General features: G+C 43.7%; 1 protein-coding gene across 2 annotated transcripts in view; it reads left to right on the forward strand.

The window, feature by feature from the left end:
- Window positions 1-19,525, forward strand: part of CCDC60 (coiled-coil domain containing 60) — a 236,956-nt gene that overhangs the window by 108,932 nt on the left and 108,499 nt on the right. The window lies entirely within an intron of this gene.

Below are 19,525 nucleotides of genomic sequence, written 5' to 3' on the forward strand. Positions count from 1 at the left end.
ACGCCAGACTGGCTCCGACTGACGGAAGTGCGGGGACCCGATACCGGAGTTGCAGACATCGGAGGACAGCGGTGTGGGAGTGATCCCAGCGGATGGGGCTGGAGGAAGCCCCAGGTATGTATAAATCTTTTTCTTTTAGTGAGCTCTGGTTTCCTTTAAGTATGTAACTAAGAAGTCATTTATTTCTCTATCACCATAACTGCGGCCACTGACTCCTAACTGCCACCATGTTGGGTCATGCCACCGCTGTAGTGTTCCCATCACCACTGGCAACCTACTCTACTGGTATGGGTTTTGTATAGCTACTGCTCCATGTACAAGGGAGGATGGACACATTTGAGTATAACATTTGACATACAATTTTATTTGGGGCCAAAATAATCCTGGTTTACATTCTTGCATTTTCATTGCTTTACTGCTGTTCTCCTACTGTATGCTGGAAATAAAATATTGGAAAACATAATGAATCCAGCAAAACTGCAGGTATGGTGCTCACATAGGGGCACACTGGGCTTTGTCCAGAGCCTGTAGTGGCCCCAAGATGCTCCCCTTAATGATCATCACTGTAGGGGTGCTGCTGACACACTAGGATGCTGGCACCTGGGGAGACAAAGGGCCTGATCCACTTCACTTTTTCTTCTAGGAGATCATTTTTCATCTTCAGTTTAAAATAACGTTTGAACTCTGCAATTGGAAAAGTAGGAGAAAAAGTTCTGTCAAAAATTATTCTGAGCATTTTCCTGCTTGCTTGGTGGCTTCAAAATGCATTCTTTTTATAATGTGAAAATATCACCTAGGAGAAAACGTAGGAGAAAATGTGAACTGGATTGGGCCCAAATACTATTTTATTACTGCTATACGAAGGTGAGAGGACAAAGCCTACCCTAGTACCAGTGGCTTAGCAATAGGATGCAGAGGTTGCGACCACACCGGGGGGCGCCTGGACAAGAGGGGCCCATAGAAACCACCTTCATCTTATTACCTTTTCTTTTGTGCTGTGCTGGTAATGAACATCTCTGTGTTGCATAGTGGTTATCGTTAACAAACTGCTTCCTTACTCTGAATACACCTCTCTGACACTGAAGATGTCCTTGGTAGGTTTTGGGGCTCCATATCAATAGAGTGCAAAACTTGCACTGGGGCCCCAAGCTCCTTAGTTACGCGATTGCCTAGTACTGGTGTATGGGGGACAGGGGGGGAACAAAGGCAATTGTAACATTGCCATATGGAAGGGGGAGATGGAGAAGGTAATTTTGGCACATGCTCTTCCCTGCGCTGCGTCTGACTTAGGTGCCCCCATAGACATAATGTCTACAGCCATGCAGCAGTGTAATTCGGGTGCTGGCGATTGCCAAACCCAGAATTACTGCTTCCTGTAAGTTGCGCTACAACCTGGAGGGAGAATAGTAATTAACGCCGCCTGGAATTTAAGCAGCAGAGCGAGCCATAGTTCGGCTCACCCTGCGCCAAACTGACCAGGTGTCGATAATCCATGGGCGGGGGGGGGAGAGGTGGAGGGTCACCTAATACCACTATATAGGAGGAGGGACAAAGGCCACCTAATGACACTTCGGGGGAGGTGACATTAGTTTGCGCTGGCTGAATCGAAAAGTCGCAAACCGCTAGCGATTTTACAATCGCTACGGTTTGCTTTTTAACATAGGAATCGTGGTAGGTCATTTCCACTACCGCGATTAGTTTTTTTCAGGAACGCGAACGCGCGGCGGAGCGATATTTGCCGCGATTTTGCTATGCAGTGCATAGCATAGCAAAATCGCGGCTGCAAACGTCGGGAAATCGCCGGTAATTACGATTCAGCAATCGCTAGCGTTCAGCGTGAACGCTAGCGACTGCTAGTGGAAAAGGGCCCTGTGAGTTATTTTTATTCAGCAAATGTACACTGTTATACAAACTGAACACTGACTACTACATTACATTGTATCAAAGTGTCTTAGGATTAGTGTTGTCCCATGAAAAGATGTGCCGGTAATAAAATATTTACCAAAATGTGAAACTACTTACTTTTATGAGATACTGGTTTTCTCAGTGCTGCATAGTAAGTACAAACGATACCAGTGCAGTGTCCAACTGAGCTTACAGTCTAGGCCTAGCAGGCTTTATGATGGCCTCAAAGCCTGCCATGGAGGGAAGATCTTAATCCTATAAATTGATTTTGAATAGGGTGGAAAAGGAAGGAGAGAAAATGTAAACGTTAAAACTGCAGAGCTGGATGCTTTCATATCTTCGAATAAAATGAATATTTGGTAAGAATGCAACAGACTTCCAAGAGTAACATTATTATAATTAATTATGATCTTATATCAGTAAGCCATATAATTAGATATGGCAAAAGTTAATGACCCTGTAACCCCGAGCTGGTGGTACAGTCTGTCTTCTGCTGTAGCTAAAGTAGATTATTCATTTGCACGGAAGCTCATGCTGTGCGTTCGTTCACACTGCTGATCTGTGCTCCCTCTGATGACAAAATAATACTGATGCAGTGATGTTAATGGCACAGGACCTGTTCCCTTTGCACTTTATGCATACGCACTGCCTACAGTTTTTTGGTTGTATTCATAGGACGAAGCAGAATATGATGAAAACTAAAATAGAATCATTAAAGCTGAATATTAACAATGTCATTGAAAATCTAGTTCACAAATGCTACAATTATGTATTGTTTAACAGAGTGAATGTATAGCATTGTTTGACAGAGTAAATGCATTCCAGCTACCGAAATGAGTCAACATGCATCTTAAAAGATTCAATACATAATTTGCACAGACCCATTTAGGCACGCAATGTAAATTGTACAAAACTCCGCTAATGCACTCGGCTACGGTGCAGTGTGTCCATCACAAACACAATGCGTGCGCTTCACATGGCTCCAAACCACATGCCTCTAATTAGATTGCATTGTGTGTTTCTGTTTTTATTTTACTGAGAACCTTTGGAGACCAGCATGTTTGTGCAGTGTAGGAGAAGTCAGAGAATGGTGGAGGTAAATAGCTGGGAAGCTGTGTGATCTCTATATAAGGTGATATTGCAATTCTGCAAATCATCTCCATCCAAGTTATGAAAGCCTTGAGCACAATTAAGAACTCTGGGTTATTCAACCTTGCTGAATCTCTCGTGGTTGTTAATACAGAGAGATTGGCCTGATGAAATCATAAAATATATACTGAAAGCTAATAAAGGCAGTTCTTGTTATATTGTGGTTTTGTTATTTTATGTATGTTTCATTGGGGTTTTTGTGTATGAATGAGTCACTGAGACGAAACGCGTCGGGCGGAGCTTAGGAGTGCGCTGATGTCACCGGGATACTATCGGCAGGATCGTAGAGACGCACTACCCTGTGTACCGCGGCCAGGGACAGGAGAGGTCTGTCACCCACTGCCTTTTATTTCTTTTAATAAAGCCTGGATTTATACTTGGATATACCGCCTGGACAGCAGAGCTATATTATATGCAAGGTGCAAGTTGTGAGCTGGTGAGTGAATTCACGAGGGGGGCCGACCCATTGTATTCCCCAGGTGGTGGCACATCCCCCAGGAGTGCAGCACGAGGTGTCAGAATCTGTTAATTTGGCAGTACTGGGCACTATGTGCGCACCTTTGTTTTCTTTATAGGGAGATCTTCATGCTGTATGCAATAAGCAAGATTTGATGCGCAACTGGCCTTTGGATTTGAATTGTTTGGAGTGAGGTACTCTCGTTTAGTTGCGATCCCCTATATTTTGGTGCTTTAATCTGTGGAGCGCAGTCTAATTCTGGCAACCTGAATTATCACAAACTCCTTCTGTTTTAACCTCTTGACGACCAGCTAACGCCGATTGGCGTAAACTGGTCGTCTGCGGGTTACCATGGAAACGGCCTTTCCATGTCAGTTCACGGAGGGTGTCTCCGTGAACAGCCGGAGAGCCGCCGATCGCAGCTCTCCGGCAAAATGTAAACAGGCGGGGAAGAAATCCCCGCTGTTTACATCATACGGCGCTGCTGCGCAGCAGCGCCGTAAGGCAGATCGGCGATCCCCGGCCTCTGATTGGCCGGGGATCGCCGGCATATGATAGGCTGAAGCCTATCCTTCAATGCGCAGGACGGAACTCCGTCCTGCGCATTACGGAGAGAGGGAGGGAGGGAGGCAAGGAGGAAGAGTGCGGAAATGGCTGCGGAGGGGGGCTTTGAGGAGCCCCCCCCGCAAAACGCAGATGGCCGGCGGCGATCAGACCCCCCCAGCAGGACATCCCCCTAGTGGGGAAAAAAGGGGGGTAGTCTGATCGCCCTGCGTCTGATCGTCCTGCTGCACTCCTGATCAGTGCTGCGGGCTGTAGAGCCCCCGCAGCACCGATCAGTGAAAAATCCATTGGTCGGCAAGTGGTTAAGAAGGCAAAATTTTGTTTTGCTTAACATTTTAGTAAGAGGGCTTCTTGGTCCTTTGTCGCCCCTTACACACTTCAATGAGTTGAGCTTGCTGGGTAGTCTGTAATTTTGCTTGAACAAAATATAGATACCGCCATGCCCCCCGATTGACCACTAAAAATAGTCTTGTCCGATCTGTATATTCGGTCGGCAGGAACTAACTTTAACCACTTTTTCCACCAGTACAGTATATCTACGTCCTCTGTGACTTCATCCAAGCCAGGAGGGCGTAGATATTTGATCTTACCTTTGCGGCCAACCACAGTACGCTCCCGTCTGCGCCCCCAGCACTTTCAGCTGCATTACCAATTGGAAGGTAAAATGTTCCCTTATAGCCAATTAGAACCCCCCCCCCCCCCCCCAGACAAGGATGAACGATCACTGCAGTAGCCAACTGCAGTGATCCCTCGTCTTCCTCCCTCCATGCCCAGATTGCTAATAAAACGCTGCTGTAAGGAGCCTGTCTCACCTTGCCTGATTCCTGCAATCACCCTGCAGCCGGAGCCTCCGTTCACCTCTCTGCACTCAGCCCTGCAATGCCTCCTCTTCCCCTCTGAAGCTTCCTCTTCCCCTCTGTAATCCATCTGATATTCTGTGGGTAGCTACTTGGCCAGCTACAGGGCAATCTAAAAATGGATTACAGCCTGGTTAGTATTATTTTTTTTCCCCAAAGTACATTGTTACAGAATAATATGATTAGCTGACAACAAGGTTATACAGATTTAGCAAATACACAAATTGTATATATATAGCGCCGACATATTATGCAGCGCTTTAGAGTATATTGTCTTGTCACTAACTGTCCCTCAGAGGGGCTCACAGTCTAGTCCCTACCATAGTCATATGTCTATGTATGTATCGTGTAGTATATGTATCATAGTCTAGGGCCATTTTAGGGGAAAGCCTATTAACTTATCTGTATGTTTTTGGGATGTGGGAGGAAACCGGAGTGCTCGGAGGAAACCCACACAGACACTGGGAGAACATACAAACTCCTTACAGATGTTGACCTGGCTGGGATTTGAACCGGGGACCCAGCACTGCAAGGCGAGAGCGCTAACCACTACGCCACCGTGTTGCACAAATGAAGCAATGCCAGCATAAATTAATTGGGATGATTATTTTTATGGAACAGTTTCATTAACAACAAAAAAAGCTAAATTCACACTGTCAATAAATACAGATCACACAGATCACGTAATCTCCTCATTTAAAGGGAATACTACTTTTTAATACACACTGCATGAGAAATATCAATGCAACAGGCCTAGCATCAATTAGCAGACTCTTTGTTTACGTTTTGATCTCGGCATCGGCTATGCTTGGCATGCTTTTGTCTGCACCCGCAGATGGAAAAGTCATACTCCCTTTAATTGGCCGCTAATTGATCAGTCTTGGCCTGAATACCATGGATGAAAGCTCATGTATTCTCACAACACTGCATAATCATTAGAGGGAAACATAGTTTGTACTTCTAGTGAAGTCCAATTATTGCAACATAAATGAAAAATAATGTCATGCACACAGATTCAAGCAGTGCTTCAGGAGCTTTGATTTACAGTAAATGCTTCTTTCTGTCTGTAAATGAGGAGCTGGAATCATAGTACATCTGTGGAGGAGACATGAGCTAGGCTGATCAGATCACTGCAAAAGCCAGAAGTTCAATGATCAACATTGTCATAATTCCATCAATTACCGGTAGGGCATAAACCCTCCACCCAATTCCTGCAGTAATTATCAGAAACTAATTCAGCAAGAGATTGCAGTAGTTTTAGGGCCAGCCATTTAACAATAAAAGCACCAAAACAAAAAGAATAAAGCTATTGTAAAACATACCGGTAACTTTTAATTTTACAGTACAGTAATAAAAGTCCAGTATAATGAACCATTTAAAAAGTCCTTATGTCACAGTATGGCATTTAGACTATCAGAATTAGTGTTAGAGAAAATAAGAATGAGGTATATTCAATCCAAAATGTATTTTTTTCAATGTCAGCAAGAAATCAAAATATGCAATTTTTTTCAAAAATAATTAGGGCCCTTAGACTTTGAAGAGTAGCCAATCAAATGGGCTACAAAAAGTATTCCTCCTGCATTAAAAAAAAAAAAAAAAAAAGGTGGTCTGGAGAATTAAAAAAAAAAATATGTTGAAATAAAAAGAAGAGGCAACCAGGAAATAGAAAAAGATAGAGTAGGCAGTAAGATGAGCTTAAATATGACTTTGCATGCACATTTCAACATATGTATATGATACTGAGCCAATCAAATCCAGTGGCAGGTGCCGGCTAATTAAACAGGTTGTCAGTACAGTATTTGGGTATTTGTCCGCCTTGTATGATTATGTGCTGGGACTTTTTACACCATATGAATTACATCACTGAATCTTTGTGTCTCTGTTCTAGGCGGGCTGTTAGTATTTGGGGGGATGTTAATACACACGTCAGTGTAGGTGACCATGGTACTAGGAGGCTAGAGTCCCTATTTGCAGCTCTTTCAGAACTTGGGAGACCCAATGCAGTGCTGGAAAAGTAAATATAATGCTCTGCTGTGGAACTCCACAGACGTAGTGAAAGGAGTGGGCCCCTATAAGACCTCTGGAAAAGAGGGGTGTCAAAGCCTCCCCCTCAAAGCCCTTTTCCACACCAAGTGTAAAGGTCCGTACACACTGTTGATAAATGTCACCCGTCGGGGAACAGGACTTGATCCCTTGGGTGACATCACTTAACCAACAGTATACAGACGCAAAGTAAGCTGTATAGCTGACAACTCATTCTGTTGATTTGTGGGGGGTGGAGGGACACCATAGGGGCGCAAACATGACGTCACATAGCAGGCGAGGGAGCGACATGCTCAACAGTATCTGCCGTCACTCGGCCAAGTTGTTTCTCCTGCCGGATTGCTTACAGGTTACCAGTCGGGGGATGCTGTACACACTGATTGGGAGTCGTTAAGCCGCCTCAGCCAACTTTTGTCATGCGTGTGTACGCAGCTTTAGCTCAGTCGCCATCTTTAGTACCCCCGTGGTGGTCCAATCACAGCTGCACATCCAACCACCAAAATACACCTGGATGAGGTTGAACATGCAAATAAACAAAACCTCCAAAATAAGCTATTTTTGACTAATAATCTTGAAAAATCTGGAAACCATAATCAAAACACTCACTTCCATTCAACCTGAACAGGGAAATGAAGCATGTTTATCCTGGTTCTTTTCTGTTTTGCCACTATAACATTAGTCATTACTGAGACAATCATGCATGAACTGAATCTACTCATCTCCATCACAAATCTGTCTAGCGCTGTTTACTGATTTGCATCACACTTATCACTAGTGTCGCAGCTTCAGAGACATGAAGAAAATGTCATCTTCACAAATGCAAATTGCTATGCTTCCCAGAGAAACCTGACACCATCATACAGACCTCGTTGGGCATTCAGGTTAAACAACATTCTATCAATTATTTATCGGTTTACTTTGGCAGCGGAACGTTCACTGAATTGGGGCCAGTTTTTGGAATGACACCACGCTCCTGTGCTTCTAGGTGCGGTTTTCCTGCCACATCTCTATGCAAGCTGTGTGTCGCTTCTCTTTATTTTCAGACATCTTCTTGCCTGTGTTTCTTATTCTTCATCCATCCATAATCACAACTTTTGAAAATGGAAAGAGAGCAACACTTTTAATGCAAACATATTTTGACAGAGAACACATCCACAAGGGCACCCTCAGTTATAATAAGCATGATACATTCATAACCAGATTTCAATACCTCCACACCTGCTGGCAAACACATTGCAATTCAGTATAAACAATGCAGTAATTTAGAAGTTGCTGGTAATTTGTGTTCACTTGTAGTAATAATAATCATTGATATATTCTGACCTTGATGGGCAAAGAGGGACTAAAATATTTGTTTCAAAAATAGGGACAGTTCTTTCAAAAGTGGTACAACTGCAGTGTTCTCCCCAGAATTTTTTTCCAGCCGGGTGGCATGAAAAAGTAGCCGGGTGGGGCGAGATGAGAATGCAGGGCTGGTGCTTCTCTGCACAACTCTGCTTACAGCATAGGAGGATGTGCGGAGGTGAGCTGATGACAGCCGGGTGCTCACCAAAACTAGCCGGGTGGAACACCCGCCTAAAAGAGCCTGGGGAGAACACTGAACTGAGATTTCACACCTGTCACACATGAGCATTAGCTCTGTATATATAAAAACTTTGCTAATTTAAAATGTACCTGCAGTCAGAAAAGTGCCCTAAATGGGTACTTATCTAGGCAGAGGCAAGACTGGATAATTCATAAGCTCCCCCATCCCCCTCCTCCTCGCCATTCCAGCACTAGGACCCTCCAAAGCCCATCAATAACAGCTTGTTGACGTAGTTCAGCCGCACAGTGCAGACGCAGCCAGCTCACTCCTGCGCACTAGCATGGAGCCGAATGGGCTCGCCTTTTTCGGCACTAGGCTACTGTGCAGGTGTGAGCCTCCCTGCATCTGCTCAGTGTTACTGTGCTCTTTCATGTATGCCAGCGCGGCCGTGTACTTTGGGAGGCCCATCGCTGTAAAAGTTTGAGGGAGAAGAAGGAAGACTAAGGAGGACCCAGAGGCTTGCCTCTACTGAGGGAAGTATGTGAATTTTTATTTTTTATCACCTCACAGGTTTGGTTTAATACAGAAGTTGTGAATTTCCGAAAGCACACCTGTTTGGTTTAAAGTATAGGTAGTACTTCATGCACTGCATCACATATTTTAATTACGTTTTATGACTGAACACCTATGTATACAGATGCAAGACGCCTGCACTGGCTGTCTTCCTATTCAGAAAATGGGATCTTGCATTCCTACTTTCTGTGAGCTAAAAGTCAATAGTAGGCTATGCTGGCTTTGCAAATGCTCCAGCGCCAACCGATTTCTTGTGCGTAAAGATGAATATGGATAAGCTGGGCCTGGGCAGTGAAGTGGGCAACCATTTAAAAAAAAAAAAAAGCAATATTTCCATAATCCACCCTTGTCACTGCCTATGCCACTTCCACCTACAGCTACATGTTTTCCACAGTAATGTTAGGAACTGTAGTCTGGCCTTTATTCATTCCCTGTTTCTTTACTGATTGAATATTGATCAGATCAGAAAAGCTATTCTCTTGTCAGCTGACTGGGGGAAGGCTTCAGTGGGTGGAAGCAGTACATGAGCGACAACCACATACCTGTGTACTACATTGAAAGCACAAAGCTATCAATGGAGCCGTTCCAGTCAATGACAGATCGAGCTATTGATAATGTACAGTATATGTATGGCCAGCTTACGGAGAGTTACTCTTAAAGCCCTAGATCTCCAGGAAAGCCATATGGGTGAGGGGGAAATTACTAGACATCAGGGAACTGTTTTTGGGGAGCGAGAGGGGACCACTAGCACCAGAAAACTATTTAAGGGTGAGAGGGGAACCACTAGACACCAGGGAATTGTTCAGGGTAGGGAGAGGGGCCACTAGACACCAGGGAATTGTATATGGTAGGGAGAGGGGCCACTAGACACCAGAAAAGTGTATAGGGCAGGGAGGAGCCACTAGATACATGGGAACTGTACATGGGGAGGAGTGAGGACCACTAAACACCAAAAAACTGTATGGGAGGACACTAGACACCAAGGAACTGTATAAGGGATGGAGGATTATTAGACACCAGGGACCTGTATTGGGGAAGGAGGACCCCCACTAGACACCAGGTAACTATATAGGGGTAGGAGGACTACTAGACACCAGGGAACTGTATAGGGTAGGCAGGGGGCCACTAGACACCAAGGAACCGTAAAGAAGAGGGATGGGGCCACTAGACACCAGGGAACTTTATAGGGGAGAGAGGGGGCCACTAGACACCAGGGAACCGTAAAGGGGAGGAATGGGGCTGCTAGACACCAGGGGCCACTAGACACCAGTGATAACGCGTGCAATTTTTTTTGTTTTCCCTGCAAAATACAATTGAATTACAAACCGACCTGACATGTTGAAAAAAAAAAAAAAAAAAAGCAGACGGAAGTCCAGTCTTCTACAACAAATAGAAAACACAAAAACGGAACTCGGACACCCCCCCCCCCCCAACATAAAAAAAAAGATAAAAAGAAAGGAAAAGCTTTTTGAGCAGCTTACTGACCATCAACGCATCTATGGCAGCTTACACTTCCCCCTATGCTTCTAAATTCCTGCAATTAATCTAAATGTGAGCCTCGCTTAAATCTCTCTGAACTGACGTTTAGGGAGGGTTCCCACTTGTCCTGGCAAAAAAACATGCACTTTTTTGAATACATGTTTCTGTGTAAGTGATTTTTAAATTTTGCTTGTATGATTTTGCCATTTTTATATGTATTTGTATCCCAAAAATTACAATGTGAATTCTTCCAAATGAAGCAAATATGCATATACATAAATCTAATTTGCATTAAAATCATAACTTTAGCCTAGGCGATAGCCCACTCTGAGCATAACACAGGTGAACAGAAGCACTTGTCTACCAGTGTTTGCAATGTCACTGTGTACAGCCTGTTACATCTTTAATACTGACAGAGTTGGAAGGAATTGTTGTACTTTGTGTGCTATTGTGCAGTGTTTGTGGGAGTTCATGAAAACCTATTTCTACAGGAACAATTACTTTCTATGTTATCAATGTTCATAATTGTCTGTGATGGAATGAAAAGGCTCTGTCTCCTACACACCATACACTTAGGTGAGCAGTTATTACATTGCTCACATGGCATGCAAGTCAGGCAAATACAATCAAATAGGCACATCATATGTTTATGATATACAAGATCTCAGAAGCATAGAAATTGTACATTATTTCTTATACAATATACTGCTTTGCCTGTATAATTTGTGGGTTTAAAAACCACTTCTGTATGCAAATTTGACAGCTGTGGTCTGTGTGCATTCAGAATATATATATATATATATATATATATATATATATATATATATATATATATATATATATATATATATATATATATATATGTATACATACATACATACACATATGCATACACATATACATACAGTACAGTAAGTTTGGGCACACCTTCTCATTCAGAGTTCTAAGAGTTTTCTTTATTTTCATGACTATGAACATTGTAGATTCACACTGAAGGCATCCAAACTATGAATTAACACATGTGGAAGTATAGTACATTACCAGAAAGTATGAAACAACTGAACATATGTCATATTCTATGTTCTTCAAAGTAGCCACCTTTTGCTTTGATTACTGCTTTGCACGCTCTTGGCATTCTCTTGATGAGCTTCAAGAGGTAGTCACCTGAAATGGTTTTCACTTCACAGGTGTGCCCTGTTAGGTTTTATAAGTGGGATTTCTTGCCTTATAAATGGGGTTGGGACCATCAGTTGCACTGTGGAGAAGTCAGGTGGATACACAGCTGATAGTCCTACTGAATAGACTGTTAGAATTTGTATTATGGCAGGAAAAAAGCAGCTAAGTAAAGAACAACAAGTGGCCATCATTACTTTAAGAAATAAAGGTCAGTCAGTCAGAAAAATTGGGAAAACTTTGAAAGTGTCCCCAAGTGCAGTCTCAAAAACCATCAAACGCTACAAAGAAATTGGCTCACATGCGGACCGAGCCAGGAAAGAGGAAGACCAAGAGTCACCTCTGCTGTGGAGGATAAGTTTATCCGAGTCACCAGCCTCAGAAATCGAAGGTAACAGCAGCTCAGATTAGAGACCAGGTCAATGGCATGCCATGCAGAGTTCTAGCAGCAGACACATCTCTAGAACAACTGTTAAGAGGAGACTGTGTGAATCAGGCCTTCATGGTAGAATATCTGCTAGGAAACCACTGCTAAGGACAGGCAACAAGCAGAAGAGACTTGTTTGGGCTAAAGAACACAAGGAATGGACATAAGACCAGTGGAAATCTGTGCTTTGGTCTGACGAGTCCAAATTTGAGATTTTTGGTTCCAACCACTGTGTCTTTGTGCGACGCAGAAAAGGTGAACGGATGGTCTCTACATGCCTGGTTCCCACCGTGAAGCATGGAGGAGGTGTGATGGTGTGGGGGTGCTTTGCTGGTGACAATGTTAGGGATTTATTCAAAATTGAAGGCATACTGAACCAGCATGGCTACCACAGCATCTTGCAGCGGCATGCTATTCCATCCGGTTTGCGTTTAGTTGGACTATCATTTATTTTTCAACAGGACAGTGACCCCAAACACACCTCCATGCTGTGCAAGGGCTATTTGACCAGGAAGAAGTGATGGGGTGCTGCGTCAGATGACCTGGCCTCCACAGTCACCAGACCTGAACCCAATCGAAATGGTTTTGGGTGAACTGGACCGCAGAGTGAAGGCAAAAGGGCCAACAAATGCTAAGAATCTCTGGGAACTCCTTCAAGACTGTTGGAAGACCATTTCAGTTGACTACCTCTTGAAGCTCATCAAGAGAATGCCAAGAGTGTGCAAAGTAGTAATCAAAGCAATAGGTGGCTACTACCTAGAAAATGACATATTTTCAGTTGTTTCACACTTTTTGGGTATGTACTATACTTCCACATGTGTTAATTCATAGTTTGGAAGCCTTCAGTGTGAATCTACAATATTCATAGTCATGAAAATAAATACAACTCTTTGAATGAGAAGGTGTGTCCAAACTTTTGGTCTGTAATACATATACATATACACATACATACATACATACAAACATACACATACATACATCATTTATATGGATACACCTTAAAATGGGAATGGTTGGTGATATTAACTTCCTGTTTGTGGCACATTAGTATATGTGAGGGGGGAAACTTTTCAAGATGGGTGGTGACCATGGCGGCCATTTTGAATCCAACTTTTGTTTTTTCAATAGGAAGAGGGTCATGTGACATCAAACGTATTGGGAATTTCACAAGAAAAACAATAGTGTGCTTGGTTTTAACGTAACTTTATTCTTTCATGAGTTATTTACAAGTTTCTGACCACTTATAAAATGTGTTTAATGGGTAAACAAATTAGCTGCTCTGCCGAAGCAGCCAGCTGACACAGCTGAGAGCTCAAATTTCAATTGTGATTCCTAAAGAAGTCGATTGAGGACGCCGTCCTCCGCCATGACGGTGCTTCCTCTGCTGTCCCATACTGCCTGACCCAGGCTCCTGGCTCCCATCTGCAATATAGCCACCACCTCCTGCTTTGCTGGATCCTTAGGGAATACTCCTCAATTTGGTTTCCACCACAGGCCCAGCGCTCAGCAACTTTAATCTAAGGACACAGTAAGAGCCCTCTGTGTCCCTCTGTGCGCCGTGTGTACGGCTGTTGCAGAGAGGGACCTGGCGATGAGCTGTCGCTGCTTTTTTTTTTTTTTTTTTATGGCTCGAGCCACCGCTGTGGCTCATGTGTATGAGCCGTTAGTGTGGAATAAAGTTTTGTACATTTTTTAACAAATTTGTTTGTACTCAATCAGGTCATGCCCCTCCTTTACTCTATCTCAAAGTTTGTTTACTTACTTCAATTGTGATTGGTTACAGATGAGGGGGAATTAGACAAGTTAAACTCTCTAAATACATAGAGGGTACATTTCTCTATATTTTCCTACTGTCCTGTGCAAGAGTTATGGTTAATTCACTGCAGATGTCAATGTCAACAAGAAATTAAGATCAAGATTCTTGATCTTACACTTTTGATATTACCCGCGTAACCCTAAGCTAAATTATATGGCTGTGTTCATTGCTACTTGAAGAGTGCTGCAAAATGCATCAGTTCTAAAGTATAAAATCAGTTGTGACCTGCATAATTATTATAAGGTATACAGTAGTTGATATCTAATATAGATGTTAAAAAGTACAGGGGACAAAGTGAAGTGCACCTGCATTCATTTCCAACAGTGTGCTGATGTTACTTCAAGGCGTAGTCTCACTTTAAGCCAAAGTACCTGACTCACTCTGGTTTTTAACTTTGTCATATCAGTTGCCAAGGAAACTGAAAAATCATTGCAATTTTGCTTCAAGGCAAAAATCAATTTAATTGCTATGCTCCTAACATTTTTCTCAGTCATTTTTCCCTATTTTATTCTAAAAGGACAAAGTTTTACTAGAAACAATGACTCACATTAATTAGACAGCATTTGTGGCCAGATATACTTGTTTAACTGCACAATGGCGTGAGTCATGTTGTGTATTTTTAATGCTGGATTATGACTGCAAACATATGTTTGTCTATGAGGTGGGAATAGAAAAAACACCATAGCTTCATTTTAATTAAGTAATCAACCTGACAGTGAAAGTTCTTGTCTAGTTACTCAGGAACAAAGTGTGTGTTTTTTTAACTTGTCTGAAAGTTTTATTAGGTCCAGTCTGCATGAACAAGTGGTGTACAGTATTATCTAGGCGTACTTATTGTACAGGCGCCGGGAGATTTGGGAACAGGGTAAAGGTGATAAATAGCTTACCCTGTTCCTGTCCCGGCGGCATTAATTACTATTCCCCCTCCAGCCCGCCATTGATAGTAGGGAAAGACGCTATTGTTGGCAGCCGAATTATAGTGTTTTTGTAGTAATTTGTGCTCCATCTTTTGACAGTGCCCAAATTACTCACTGAGCGCCCCTATGTAACGATCGGTGTAACACAGAGAGGATCTGATTACCGGTGATCTGCGGTATCACCGAGAATACAGATATATACCCGATTATTGATGATCTGCAGTATCACCGATAATCAGATATATCTCTAACCTCTGGACACCTGAGTAATATGAGTGTTTGGTGCAACAGTAATACTTTGAGGAGAGCCTCCGTATAGAGGGTGCAAGGCAGTAAGAGATACTGCCCAAAGAACAGGTTCCTTCCAAGGCCTGAGGCTCCCCAAGGGGAGGAGTCAGGCTGAGAGTGGGAAGGACCAGAGTGTGAGTGACACCAATGGTGAAGTGTCACTGACAGATCTGTGAACTATCTCTAAACAGAGGAGATAGTTCTCGAGGTCGGACAGGCCAGGTCGGCAACAGACAGACAGAGCAGATACAGAGGAAAGAGACTGATACGGAATCCTAAGGCAAGCAAGGTTTGGCAACGGAGTATCAGATATAGCGAAGTACCAAATCAGAGATCAGAAGAGAGGTCAGGAAAAGCAGAAGGTCATAACAAATAATCAACAATTGTCTAGTCTAAAGGTGTGAGCTCCTTGATTATCAACACCCTGGAACTAGTCTGAAGATATAACAGGATGGTAAAGCTAATTGCTAGTCTTGGGTGGGAGCTCCATAGTCATCAACACCCTGGAACTAGTCTGAAGAATAACACAGATAATATACAGTATTCCTAATCTGTGGTGTGAGGTCCGTGATCATCAACACCCTGGAACTGGTCTAGAGAATAACACAAATGATATACAGAATTCCTAATCTGAAGTGTGAGGTCCTTGGTCATCAACACCCAGGAACTGGTCTAAAGAATAACACAGAATCTGACAAAAAGGTCTGAGTGCTTCCACGTAGTGATCGCAACGGCAGACAACCAGAGAATGACCAGCCCCCGGTATATATAGCAGGGTGCTCTCCAGCGCTTCCCCTAAGTGCTGGACCAATGGGAAGTGGTGGAATTGTCAGCTGACCGGCTTGGTCAGCTGACTCCCTTCTGGCTGTCATAAGCTCTGCCTCTCAGCACGCGCGCGCGTCCTTCTAAACCTGTGTGGACTATCAGTCCCAGCCACACCAGACCCGTGCTGCAAACCATCCACTGTGCTGAGCACAGAACCAGCCGCACCGCTATCAGAGCATGCGGCGGTTCCTCCGCGTTCAGCCATACTGCCAGATGTAGGCCCATGCGTGCAAACCGCTGCATCGGACGCGGAATCCGCCGCCTTGTTCTCAGGACATGCGGCGGTTTCTCAGCGTTCAATCATGCTAGCAGATGCAGGCCCATGCGCGCAACCTGCCGTGTTGGACGCGGAATCAGCCGCCTTGCTCTGAGCACCCGCGGCGGCTTTTCAGCGTTTTCTTACACCCTATAGCCGTAATTCCTATTACGGCCTATGGTGGCACTGGCTGCGTCCAAATCCCCTGCGCTGTTTTTACAGCATTCCTTATCTAGGGTATTAAGTGTCTAGGGCAAGCACTGAAATTGCACTCCAAGGATAAGACCTATTCTTCCACTCTGTCTGCTTTACTCCCTTCCTCATCTTTACTCCTAACCATTTCATTGCATGATGATGAAGTGATGGTCCCACCCAAGCCTATCATATAGCCTCAACCTAAAGATGAGGTCCTAGATGTTAGAAAGGCCAATCATGTCACAAGAAAAGTTGTAAAAGTAGGGCGCCGGTGCAAAACTGCTATTAAAATAACGGTATTGGGCACCGGATAATGCCAATAGTGTAACATGTCAAAATTAATTTTCTCAAAAACTACAAGGTCTTTTTTGAAAATAATTTTTTGCCTTGTTCCTACTATTCCTCTTTAAATATGTAGCAATTTTGGTGACAAAAGCATGTATGAGGGCTTTACTATTGACTGCGAAATTCAGCATGAAATTACACACAATTTACGGTTCCTGATTATGGTTACGAAATAAATTCATTAAGATTTTTCCCCAAATTTCACATTACAATTTTTCATCATAATTTCAAATTACGATGTGAAATTATGCAAAATTCATGCTTATGACTAATGTAGAACATGTTGCTATACCGGCTAACACCATGATCCCCAAGCATCGGTGTAGCAATAATATGCAGAGGTTGCGATTGTACCACGGTCCCTGGACCTGAAGGGCACCATGTAGGGCCCTCCTCTAGTCGCTGCATTACCTCTTTATTGGTGCTGTAATGGTAATGATCACCTCTGTCTGCAATTGGAATAATAGTAATCATTAACAAGCCATTTATTTTCCAATTCTTACACCTCTCTCACACACTAGTTGTGCTTAGAAAGGTGGCTGTGGTGGTCTGTACCATGTGATTATTATACAGACTGTACCATCCTGGGGGGCAGGCAGTGCAAAATTTTCACTGGGGCCTTTGGCACGGTAGTCACACAACTTGGAGCAAAGGGGGAGGGGACTCGTCTACATTTTTCCCCAGGTCCCAGAGGTCTGTAGCTACAGTGGGATGTGAAAGTTTGGTCAACCTTGTTAATCGTCATGATTTTCCTGTATAAATCATTGGTTGTTTTGATTTAAAAAAAATGTCCGTTAAATATATCATATAGGAGACACACAGTGATATTTGAGAAGTGAAATTAAGTTTATTGGATTTACAGAAAGTGCACAATAATTGTTTAAATAAAATTAGGCAGTCATTTTATTGATTCTAAAACCTTTAGAACTAATAATTGGAACTCAAATTACCTTGGTAAGATCAGTAACCCCTGACCTATATACACATGTGAATCCAATTATGAGAAAGAGTATTTAAAGGGAAGGTTCAGGGAGGGGATTCAAAAAATAAAAATAAATTTCCACTTACCTGGGGCTTCCTCCAGCCCGTGGCAGGCAGGAGGTGCCCTCGCCGCCGCTCCGCAGGCTCCCGGTGGTCTCCGGTGCCCGACCCGACCTGGCCAGGCCGGCTGCCAGGTCGGGCTCCTCTGCGCTCCATTTCCTGGGACTTCTGCGTCCCACGACGGCGCGCTGACGTCATCGGACGTCCGCCGGGCTGTACTGCGCATGCGCAGAACTACTGCGCATGCGCAGTACAGCCCGGCGGACGTCCGATGACGTCAGCGCGCCGTCGTGGGACGCAGAAGTCCCAGGAAATGGAGCGCAGAGGAGCCCGACCTGGCAGCCGGCCTGGCCAGGTCGGGTCGGGCACCGGAGACCACCGGGAGCCTGCGGAGCGGCGACGAGGGCACCTCCTGCCTGCCACGGGCTGGAGGAAGCCTCAGGTAAGTGGAAATTTATTTTTATTTTTTGAATCCCCTCCCTGAACCTTCCCTTTAAGGTGGTCAATTGTAAGTTTCCTTCCTCTTTTAATTTTCTCTGAAGAGTAGCAATATGGGGGTCTTAAAACAACTCTCAAATGACCTGAAGACAAAGATTGTTCACCATTGTGGTTTAGGGGAAGGATACAGGAAGCTGTCTCAGAGATTTCAGCTGCCTGTTTCCACAGTTAGGAACATATTAAAGAAATGGAAGATCACAGGTTCAGTTCAAGTTAAGGCTCGAAGTGGCAGACCAAGAAAAACTTTGGATAGACAGAAGCGACGAATGGTGAGAACAGTCAGGGTCAACCCACAGACCAGCACCAAAGACCTACAACATCATCTTGCTGCAGATGGAGTCACTGTGCATCGTTCAACCATTTAGCGCACTTTACACAAGGAAATGCTGTATGCGAGATTTATGCAGAGGAAGCCTTTTCTCCGCCCACAGCACAAACAGAGCTTGAGGTTTTCTAAAGCACATTTTGACAAGCCAGCTTCATTATGGAATAAGGTGCTGTGGGCTGATGAAACTAAAATTGAGTTATTTGGGCATAACAAGGGGCGTTATACATGGAGGAAAAAGAACACAGCATTCCAAGAAAAACACCTGCTACCTACAGTGAAATATGTTGATGGTTCCATCATGCTGTGGAGCTGTTTGGCCAGTGCAGGGACTGGGAATCTTGTTAAAGTTGTGGGACATATGGATTCCACTCAGTATTAGCAGATTCTGGAGACCAATGTCCAGGAATCAGTGACAAAAGCTGAAGCTGCGCCAGGGCTGGATCTTTCAACAAGACAACGATCCTAAACACTGCTCAAAATCCACTAAGGTATTCATGCAGAGGAACAAGTACAACGTTCTGGAATGGCCATCTCAGCCCCCAGACCTGAATATAATTGGAAATCTGTGGTGTGAGTTAAAGAGAGCTGTCCATGTTCGGAAGCCATCAAACCTGAATGAGCTAGAGATGATTTGTAAAGAGGAATGGTCCAAAATACCTTCAACCAGAATGCAGACTCTCTTTGGAACCTACAGGAAGCGTTTAGAGGCTGTAATTTATGCAAAAGGAGGATCTACTAAATATTGATTTCATTTCTTTTTTGTGGTGCCCAAATATATGCACCTGCCTAATTTTGTTTAAACAATTCTGGCTCAGTTTCTGTAATTCCAATAAACTTCATTTCACTTCTCAAATATCACTGTGT

The sequence above is a fragment of the Hyperolius riggenbachi genome, chromosome 1 (assembly GCF_040937935.1).
Source record: "Hyperolius riggenbachi isolate aHypRig1 chromosome 1, aHypRig1.pri, whole genome shotgun sequence".
Classification (NCBI taxonomy): domain Eukaryota; kingdom Metazoa; phylum Chordata; class Amphibia; order Anura; family Hyperoliidae; genus Hyperolius; species Hyperolius riggenbachi.